This window comes from Mauremys mutica, chromosome 1 (genome assembly GCF_020497125.1).
Source record: "Mauremys mutica isolate MM-2020 ecotype Southern chromosome 1, ASM2049712v1, whole genome shotgun sequence".
NCBI classification, from domain to species: domain Eukaryota; kingdom Metazoa; phylum Chordata; order Testudines; family Geoemydidae; genus Mauremys; species Mauremys mutica.
In genome coordinates, this window is record NC_059072.1 from 2066678 (window position 1) to 2077894 (window position 11217).

The 11217-nt window shown below is 50.9% G+C and overlaps 1 long non-coding RNA gene across 1 annotated transcript; it reads left to right on the forward strand.

Annotated features, from left to right (window-relative positions):
- The first annotated feature begins 303 nt into the window (after positions 1-303).
- On the forward strand, positions 304-10723 carry LOC123366209. Its single transcript, XR_006577973.1, has 3 exons — positions 304-540; positions 9020-9085; positions 10318-10723. It is a non-coding gene; the product is annotated as an uncharacterized LOC123366209 (long non-coding RNA).
- The last annotated feature ends 494 nt before the right edge of the window (positions 10724-11217 follow it).

Consider the following 11217-nt stretch of genomic DNA (forward strand, 5'->3'; position numbering starts at 1 on the left):
TCACAGAAAGAGCCTTCAGTGCTGCCTTAACTGGCACCTCTCGAGCCATGAAGCCCTCACCCTCGGGACTGTCTGGAGGCCAGCTGGGAAAGTGAGATTTGCCATCCCAGAGCAGAGCAGTGACCCCTCTAGCCCAGGGTCCAGTCTCCTGTTCAGACCCGGGTGCGCCAGAACAGTCTGTCCCGTGGACGTGAGCGGTTACGTGAGCAATGAGCATGTGACAATCCTGGAGCTGCCCGTAATGGTTTATCAACACTGTTCCCGATCACTGTGTGCAGGGATTAAGTTATTCAATAGCAGGAAAGGGGAGGTGGAACGTGATGCACACTTCTCAGCCAACACTTCCAGGGACAATGCACACACCAGTCACTTCGAGGAGCTGCCTCAGCCCTGCCAGACCGGTTTCCCCAGGAAGGACACAGGCCCTGTGCAGAGGAGGGATCCAAGACCAGCTAAGGAGACACTCCCTCCCTCAAGCGGGGAGGTAGATTTTAGAGACTGGGCACCAGAGCAGAGGGCTCGGTTCAGTATGGCGTACTGGTAAGAAAGTGGCCACCGGTACACAGCCGACCATACCGGCAGGGCCCCGATGCAGGGGGGCAAAGGGGGCAGCTGGCTCTCTGAGGACCTCGGGGCTCCGGTGGCAATTTAAAGGGGCTGGGGCTCCAGCCGCTACCCCGGGGCTCTGGCGGTGATTTAAAGGGCCCGGGGCACAGCAGGGCACAGCAACTGTGAGTGGGGTGCAGACAAGGGACGGGCACATTAACGGGACTTTTGGGTTGCTGGACTTCAGACCCCGAGGGGAAAAAGACACGGAGCAACTTACTTGGGGGTGGGTCTTTTGTTCATGGTTTGTGTTTATGAACCCTAGGTGTGGTGTTTTCCCAAATTAATGCTGAGTTACTTCCCTCCTTTTATTAAAAGGTTTTGCTACACTCAGACTCTGTGCTTGCGAGAGGGGAAGTATGGCCTCCTAGAGGCGCCCGGGGGCGGGGGGCAGGGTGTAATTGTCCCAGGTCACTGCGTGGGGGCTCGAGCCAGTTTTGGGTTGTACTGTTGAAAAGGATCCCCTAGGTACTGAATCTGGCCCTTGCTGCTGCCAACTCTGATGGGCAGAAGAGATGCATAAGCAAGCTCTCGGTGTCCTTTAGTGCGACCGCAGGCCAAGCACTTGGGATCTTTGCTGATGCCTCTCAGAGTACAAGCAGCATAACATATAAAGGGCTTGTCTACACTAGAAACTGGCATCAGCGCTGTAGTGCTTCTGGTGCAGACGCTCTAAGCCAATCGGAGAGAGCTCTCCCGCCAGCTTAATAACTCCACCTCTGCGAGAGGCAGTGGCTACGTCAGTGGAAGCAGCTCTCCCGCCAGCACAGCACTGTCTACACCAGCGCCTAGGCTGATATAACTATGTCGCTCAGGGGTGTAGATTAACACCCCTGAGTGACATAGTTAAACTGACGTAATCCTGTAGTGTAGACCAGGGCACAGTTCCTCCTGTTTAAGCCTTTTTATAACTGTCCCCCTTCTGCTTCAATTTGAAAATTCAGCTGTTGGGTCAGGGGGAGTATTTCACCCTTGGTAATGCTCCTCTCCTGTCTGGTGATTTACAGTTACAGAGCAAACACTTAAACATACCTTCTGCCAAGGGATACAGGTATTATAACTGAGATTAATGCACTCCGCAACTTACAAGCCTTTCATAAAGTCTAAGCACATTTTTATAACTCTAATACCTATTTTAACAGTATTAATACACAGGCGAGCCAGACTGGTTTGAGCTCTGTATTTGTCAGTATTCAGTGGTGATCTAGGGGTGTTGGCATGAGCTGGCACTACGGTGACCAGACAGCAAGTGTGAAAAATCAGGATGGGTGTGGGGGGTAATAGGAGCCTATATAAGAAAAAGACCCAAAAATCAGGACTGTCCCTATAAAATTGGCACATCTGGTCACCCTAGCTGGCACCTGGTCTGCCAGCATTATAGGCCCAGTCACTCAGTGTGATGGCTGGGCATCAGCAAGGACATAAAGAATAAAATATCTACACATGAACACTGCAGAACTAACAAACTAACACAACACAAAGAACCTTCAATAACGACACCTCTACCAGACAGAACTTGAAAGAGACTAGCTGCAGATTTATGCGACTTCAGAGAATACCATTACCTGGTTGTCATGGACTATTTTTCCAGATATATAGAAATAATGTACTTGAAAGACATAACATGTTGCAGTGTTATCAAGAAACTCAAGTGCACTTTTGCTCACTTCGGCATTCCAGAACAATCAGTGACAGACAATAGAGCACAATTCACTACAGCAGAATTTAAGTCCTTCTGAACAAAATATGATTGTGATCACATTACTAGCAGCCCACGTTACCCACAAGTGACTGGAGAGGCTGAGAGAGCTGTACAGACAGACAAGAAAATCCCTTGGCAGAAAGATCCATTCCTTGCTCCTCTGAGTTACAGATCAACACCAATAGCAGGTACTGGCTATAGCCCAGCACAGCTCCCAGTGGGAAGACAACTCAGAACTACCTTTCCAACTTTGGAAAAGAACCTACCTCCAAAGTGGGCAGACATGGAGACAGACGCCAGATTGGATTAAAAGGCTAGAAAAGCATATGAACACTTTTACAACTGTCATAAATATAAAGGAAAGGGTCTCTGAAAAGTCCTGGAGGACGGGAGAGATTCCAGAGGGCTGGAAAAAGGCAAATAAAGTGCCCATCTCCTGTGATCGTTTGGACCCCTTGGGAAGTCACCTGATGGCTGGGATACCACTGAGTCCCCCTGTTCTGCAGCCAGGGGCCCCCTTTGGCCTGGCTTGCTGAGCCAGGCTCTTAACCCCTCCTCTCACACGCACAGGCAGAGCCACCCCCAGCTGCAGATCAGCTCTGGGCAGACTCAGCTTCAGGGACCTGCAGATATGTACATGTGTCTCTGCCCCAACAAATAATGCAACTGCAAACACAAAGAATTTCCTTTTCTTAATCACAGTTTGGTTTTTCATTTTCATTTTTATTTTTTATTCAAAGACAGAAAAATGTAAGGGGAAACCTCAACATTAAGATTAAGGTAATATTAATGAAATGTTAATTTCTTGTTTGGGTTTTTATAGAATCATAGAATCATAGAACTTAAGATCAGAAGGGACCATTATGATCATCTAGTCTGACCTCCCACAAGATGCAGGCCACAAAAGCTGACCCACCCCCTCCTGAAATAATTCTCTCCCTTGACTCAGCTGTTGAAGTCCCCAAATCCTGATTTAAAGACTTCAAGTAGCAGATAATCCTCCAGCAAGCGACCCCTGCCCCATGCTGCAGAGGAAGGCAAAAAACCTCCAGGGCGACTGCCAATCTACCCTGGAGGAAAATTCCTTCCCGACCCCAAATATGGCGATCAGCTGAACCCCGAGCATGCGGGCAAGACTCTCCAGCCAGACACTCAGGAAAAAGACTTTCAATATCCCAACATTGACCCTCGGTACTAATTACCAGTGGTGGCACGTTATTGACCTATTGACTAAATCACGTTATACTATCAAACCATTCCCTCCATAAACTTATCAAGCTTAATCTTAAAGCCAGAGAGGTCCTTCGCCCCCACTGTTTCCCTCGGTAGGCTGTTCCAGAATTTCACTCCCCTGATGGTTAGAAACCTTCGTCTAATTTCAAGCCTAAACTTCCCGACTGCCAATTTATATCCATTTGTTCTCATGTCCACATTAGTACTGAGCTGAAATAATTCCTCTCCCTCCCTGGTATTTATCCCTCTGATATATTTAAAGAGAGCAATCATATCTCCTCTCAACCTTCTTTTGGTTAAGGAAAACAAACCGAACTCCTCAAGTCTCCTTTCATACGACAGGCTTTCCATTCCTCGGATCATTCTAGTGGCCCTTCTTTGTACCCGTTCCAGTTTGAATTCATCCTTCTTAAACATGGGAGACCAAAAATTGCACACAGTACTCCAAATGAGGTCTCACCAATGCCTTGTATAACGGGACTAGCACCTCCTTTATAAACTTGTTTGCACTTTTAAATATAGTGATAAAAATGTCATAGCACAAATGTTTAAACATAACAATTTATGCATAAAGCTAACCGAACCATCGCAACAGGTTTCCACCTTTTCAGCGTCTCCACCTTTGTCTCCCAAACACAACCAAGTGTCAGAAAACATTAATACCTCCAAATTATTTGCATCAACCTGTATTTAAAATTCATTTTGGTTTAATTTTTATTCTCGTCTAGTTATGTTAAAGGGAAGCTAATGTTTGCGCTTCTAAACCAGTGGTCCCCACCCTTTCCGTGTGGCGGGCACTGGACGATGAGCCACCGAGTAGCGTGGGCGCCAGACAAGCAGCCACCGAAATGCCGCCAAGAAGGAGCAACACCAGGAAGTGTCGCCACCGAAATGCCGCTGAGAAGCAGAGTCATCAAGAGGCGTCGCCGCTGAAAATCAGCGGCATTTCGGCAGCGGCACTTCTTGATGACGCTGCTTCACGGAGGCATTTCGGCGGCTGCTTGTCTGGTGGCCAGCAGGCGGGCGCACAGAGATGCCTGTTCCAAATAGTTGACAAAAGTGAAATTGGGATCACAAGCAAATTAACTCTAAAAAGCTTGTTAAAATTATGTTACTAACTCTTTTGCTAAAACAAAGTGTTCAGGAAGGGAAAGCGACACACTTTCTCCTGGAAGAGTAGTAAAAGCAGCAAAGAATCCTGTGGCACCTTATAGACTAACAGACGTTTTGCAGCATGAGCTTTTGTGGGTGAATGCCCACTTCTTCAGATGCAAGAAGAATTGCATCACTTGCATCCAAAGAAGTGGGTATTCACCCACGAAAGCTCATGCTGCAAAACGTCTGTTAGTCTATAAGGTGCCATAGGATTCTTTGCTGCTTTTACAGATCCAGACTAACACGGCTACCCCTCTGATCCTGGAAGATTGTGAGCATCTAGTTTAGCCGTTAAGCATCACATTTAGTATAAAATATTAGTAATGCACCTCAAGTGAAAACGAATGTCTACCCAACAATTGCAAAAGTCTAGCCTGTGTATAGCTTGTGTTTTAAAAGATTTGATCCCTATGACATTGCAAAGACACTAAATTAATCTGTATATTAAATTTGGGTTACTAAAAACAAGAGAAAAATCCCTCCTTGGCAGCTGTACTGAATCACTTGATGGTGGCAAGCAATACTGTCCAAGGACAACAAAAGGAATTTGTGTCTTGGGGAAGTTTTTAGCCTATGCTGGTAAAATATAAGCTTAGGGGATCTTTCATGCGGGTCCCCACATCTGTACCCCAGAGTTCAGAGTGGGGTCAGGGAAACCCTGACACAGTTGTATCTAATGAATATATAAACAGAGCAGGAGCAAACTGTATTTCCATAAATGCACCCATAGTCTCTTCCCCTCCCATCTAGCTGTCAGGGAAGTATTCATTCAGATCCTGCTTACAATAAAAAGGCCTTCGGTGCCTGATTTCTTTTCTTCCCGTGAAAATCCCCATCCCATCAGTACTGATGGATCACCCCCCCGACATCTGACAGTGTGTTTCCATCAGGGACAAGGACATGGCACTGCTCCAGGTTTTGTTAGTGAATAAAAAGCTTTTGTTTTTAAAGTGATTCATCTTTATTAGTTTACTACACATGGTGCGTAACGCCTGCTGGCAGCGAAAGTGGTGCTCTTGTTCACTCACTACCCATCAGATCTGTGCCAAACAAATCAGGTGTAAGCAGAGTCAGGATGAGCTCTACCCTGACATCTGGTGGTGAATTGTGGCGACTTGTGGAAAAGAACTTCAGGGGTTGATCTTGTTTGCATAGGCACACCGACCCTGCCTAGCATGAGCCCACACCCACCCAAACGGTCACTTTAGCTGCTGTGGGATCCCCAGCTTCTCTGGTATTGGGGCAGGAAGAATAAAGTGTTGTTACCCTGATTATGTGAATCAAGGCCAGTGGGACTGTTTTATGACAGAGGGACTTGCTGTCAACTAGGTAGCACTTGCTAGACAAGGGATATGGGTTCCAAATCCCAGTGAATTGAGAAAGAGGGTAGGTACAGGTAATTGTAGGAAAAAGGTTGGCTGCTGAGCTCAATTCACTTGGGGCCAATACTGCATCAGCAGTGGGTCTTTCCTACTTCAAGCTGAAATCACTGAACAGCTAAAATTATGAAGAGCTGAGATCCCTGAGTGCTGTGTTAAATATTGGGGGGCCTGACACTATATGGTGGAGCTGCTATGGGAGCAGCTCACCGGATGGCTGGGGAAGCAGAGCCAGTAGTGAGCCGGAGCTGGTTCCTGCTGGTTCACAAGAACTGGTGGTTAAATTTAGAAGCTGGTGTAGAACTGGCTGTTAAAGGGACGGGTGGGTGGGCAAACAACTCTGGTCCATGGGCCACATCCGGCCTGTGGGACCATCCTGTCTCTGGCCCGCCTGAGCTCCCAGCTGAGGAGGCTCCCCTGGCCCCTCCCCATCCTCACAGAGCCGCACCGTGCTGCCAGCGCTCTGCACAGCTCTGCAGCTCCTGTCACTTTGAGCAGCATAGTAAGGGGGGGCCTGCAAGCTCCAGTGGGCTGCACGGCATCCATACACGCTGCCCTGAGCAGCATGGTAAAGGGTCCAGGCCGGGGCTGGGAGGAGGGGTTGGATAAGGGGCAAGGAGCGGTTGGAGGGGTGGAGATTCTGGGGGGCTGTCAGGGGACAGGGAACAGGGGGGTTGGGTAGGCGTGGGAGTTCCGGGGGTCTGTCAGGGTGGTGGTGGTGGATGGGTTCGGGGCAGTCAGGGGACAGGGAGTGGGGCGAGTTGGGTAGGGGGTGGGGTCCTGGGGGGCAGTTAGGGTGGGGTGTCGCAGGAGGGGGTGGTCGGGGACAAGGAGCAGGGGGGTTGATGGGTTGCAGGTTCTGAGGAGGGCAGTCAGGGGCAGGATGTGGGTGGGGGTTGGAAGGGGGTGACAGGCTGTTTTGGGAGGCACAGCCTTCCTTACCTGGCCCCCAATACACTTTTGCAACCCCGATGTGCAGGGCTGGCTTTAGGAAGTGCGGGGCCCTATTTCGATGGGGCCCCAGCAGGGATGACTAAAAAAAACAAGTTAAAAAACACGTGTGGATTGTACTCACTGGGTGGTGCTCCAAGTCTTCAGCGGCACTTCGGCAGTGGGTCCTTCACTTGCTCCGGGTCTTCAGTGGCACTGAAGGACTCACTGCTGAAGCGTCACCGAAAACCCAGAGCGAGTGAAGGACCCGCCGCCAAAGTGCTGCCGAAGACCCGGTAGGAAACTGGTTGTTAAGATTTTGGCAGCTCATCACTGAGCGGCTGGCGAAGCGGCTCGCGGTGAAGGCTGCAGCAGAACCCCACGGAGAGGCAGGGCAGGCAGCCTCAGACCATGTAAGGTGCCCCCTAATACCTCCATGCCCCCCCATTTCCACCCAGGCTGGGAGGTAAAACTCTGCAGATAAACTTTTGAACTCTGGGGCTGCACTGACCAGGGACAGAAACTTTGGGGGTGTTGGACTTTTGGGACTTTGGGTGATTTGGGGATTGCTGGACTTAAGACCCTGAGGGGAAAAGGACACTGCTCAACTTACTTGGGGGTGAGTCTTTTGCTCACGGTTTGTGTTATGAATCTTATTTGTGGTGTTTCCCTAACATGATGCCACATTCTTTCCCTCCTTTATTAAAAGGCTTTTGCTACACTCAGACTCTGTGCTTGCGAGAGGGGAAGTATTGCCCCCTAGAGGCGCCCGGGGGGGGGTGTAATTGTCCCAGGTCACTGGGTGGGGGCTCGAGCCGGTTTTGCATTGCGTTAGTGAAACGGAACCCCTGGATACTGAACCCGGCCCTTGTTGCTGCCAACTCAGACGGGCAGAAGGGTGACACATAAATGTACACACACCCCTCTCCATTAATAGGGGCACTGTCGATGATTTGTGCACAGATGTGCTGTAAGTACCAGGTGTGACGAAGTGGGGAGTTTTCTTGGTTTTTCTGTGTTTTCCAGGGGGTTGCATGCAGAGGGGGTGGGACTCAGTGTCCCCGGGTGTTACTGGTTTAACGAGGGGAGGGGAGAGGGAGTTTGTTGGTACAGAGGATCGGAGAGGGACTCGGGACCCCGGCCGATGGCTTGGAGGATGGAGACCCCAGCGACTGGTGACCTGGTGACCCAGCTCAAGAGTCACAGCCAGTTCTGGCCAGTGGGAGGACAATGGGCTGCGGGGAGAGGACCCCGGTGACCTGACCAGCCGGTTCCAGCCAGAGAGGCCAGAGGACAGAAGAGGGGAGAGGAGCCCCAGGCCTTCCTGTTTTATGACCCTGTTTACCTGGAGAGAAGACAATGGACAGAGGCGGGGCTTGGGGCTGGGGATATCGGAGGCCCAGCTGGGAAGCAGGGGGGCTCTGGGCTGGAGATGGGGAGCAGGCAGAGCCCACCCGGCTGCAGGGGGACTGGGATGTGCTGGGCTGAGAGAGGCCAGGCTTGAGCCCCTGAGAGGTTCCTGTGCTGGGTTCAACGCTCAATAAACCCTCCTGTGTTACGCTGGCTGAGTCGCTCCGGGCTAGAGAGCAGGGGGCATCAACCCCTTCGGGGGTGAGGAGGCCCGGGGGGTCCAGAGCGAGGGGACTCCCTGAGGGGCCCACGGCAGAGACAGACGTGCTAAGGCTCAGAGAGGTGCGGCTCCAGGAGGTGGAGAGGCCTGACCCCGAGAGAGAGTGGACCCCCTACGGACCACACGGGGCCACGAGTGGGCACGATCTGTGAGTCCGTGACACCAGGCAATTCCTAACAGGCCTCCAAGCTGCTACCCCCAGTTGAGCACAGTCCACCAAAGCAAATGACTGTGGCGCGCAGTTAAAGCGTTCTCTCAAAGCTTCCCTCGGCTGTCTAGCTCCTCATTGAGCTCATCTGCTAGCTCTTGGGTCTGACTGATCCAGCTCAGCAGACAGCCACTCCACCTCCACCCCATGGCATCTCTCCCCTCTTTGCTTCACAGATATTATGCAGGATACTGCAGGCAGCTCTAGACATTGGGCTATTTTTCACACTGAAATCCAATCTGGTGAGTAAACAAGGCCAGCGTCCTTTCAATCTACCAAAGCACATTCACTGTCATTCTGCACCTGCTGAGCTGGTAGTTGAATCTCTCCGTGGTGCTGTCGAGGTGACCAGTGTACGGCTTCAGGAACCAGGGGAGTAAGGGGTAGCCTGGGTCCTGCAGGATCATACTTGGCCTTTCAACATCGCCAATGGCAATCCGTCGGTCGGCAAAGAAGGTCCCTGCTCGTGGCTTTCTGAACAGGCCTGTGTCCTTAAAGGTGTGAGTGTCATGCACCTTCCCTGACCATCCCACACAGATGTCAGTGAAGTATCCCTTGTGATCCACCAATGTTTGCATAACCAGGGAAATGTAACTCTTTCTCTTGATGTACCTGTGGGTGGGGGGCGTGTGGCATCTACTGATGTATGTCAGATGATGTACGCCAGTGCTCTGGGGCCACAGTGGGGATGTGTGTGTGGAGTCTATTGCCCCACCACAGTTCAGGAACCCTGTAGCTACAAAGCCAGCCATCTGCTACATCCTGCACAAGGCCGACAGTCACAGTCCTGTGGAGCAGGACGCGATTAATGCCCTGCACACTTGCATGAGAGTGGCCCCTACCACACTGGATTTTCCAGCTCCAAAATGACTTCCCACTGACCAGTAGCAAAGCCAGCATTGCACATTTCCACACTGGGATGGCCACTCACTTCTCCGCTGTCAGTGCAGCTCCCCGTTTGGTGACCCTACGTTGGATGTCTGGGGCGAGCTCAGCACACAGAAACAGGACCATGGCCTTGTGTATCCAAAAGTTCTGCAGCTACTACTCGTCATCCCAACCCTGCATCACGATGCGACCCCACCAGTCAGTGCTTGTTTCTCAGCCCAGAAACGGCGCGCCACCATTTGCAGCTGCTTTGTAAACACCACTGTGACATTGGCAGAGCAGGTGCCAGCTCATGCCAAGGCTCCAGACCTCCCTGATCACTTACAAATGCATAGCTGGGAACCAGTCTGGTTCACCCATGTGCTGGCATTATCAAAAGAGAGATCAGATGTTGATAAGATTGTGTTTGGACTTTCTGAAATGCCTGTAGGTCGATGTGCTGCGTGGCTCGACCTCATTTATAACTCTGTAGCCTCTGGGTATAAAGTCTTATTGAGTGTTTGCATTTCAAAGGCTCTGTAAGTGTTTAACTCACCTACCAGGAAAAGGAGCATTCATGTAGGTAACATGCTTGTCCTGCCCACAGGATGGTCCACTGAAGACAAATGAGGTATTATATAGCATCAAAGGACAGAGGCCCTGTTGACTACGTTCCTCCCTCCCTTCCCCCAGGAAGGAGAGACCGACGCATGAACTCTTCCCACCAGCTTGGAGTCTAGGGTGGAGGCGATAAAAATCCCGACAAGGAGAAACTGGTTCTTGTTTGCTGCTTGGCCTCCCACAGGGCTGGAGCTACAAAACAGAAGCAGAGCTCTCCAGGGTCAACCTGCATTATCCCTACAGGACATTCAGTGCTGACAGATTGCTACAACTCTCTCGCCTTTTGGAACCAGAGACTAACTCGTTTGTGTAGATCCGTTGCCTGCTTTAACCTGTAAATAACAACGCTCGCGTTTCTTTTCCCTAGCTAATAAATCCTGCGTTCGTTTGCTATGGGATTGGCTACCAGCGTTTCTTTGCTGCAAGCTCCAAGGTACAGACTGACGCGGGGTAAGTGATTGGTCTCTTGGGACTGGAAGCAACCTGACTCTTTGGGATCTGCGGCATCTGGGAATCAACCATCACTGGCCCCAGGGGACACTCTGTGGCTCCGTGGTAAGACGGTTCTTGTGCTTTCGGAGTTCACACTTGTTCCTGGGTTGGTGAAAGCTAATTATAGAACACATGAAAGGTTTGGGGCATCTGCCCGGCTTTTGGCAGTCTGCCCTGAGGCTGGCACTCACGGCTCTGAACCGCTCCAGACCGCGTGACAGCTGCCAGCAGCCTTGAATTGGTCCTCGCTATGACCCACAGCAAACTGACTGCCTGGAAGTCGTCACGTTCCCTGTGGTTCTTCTTGTGGCTGCGCAAATCCCAGAGGATCATGCATCCTGTGCTTGCTGCCCTCATGCCAACTGTGCAGAGCTGAGCAAGATCCACACGTCTG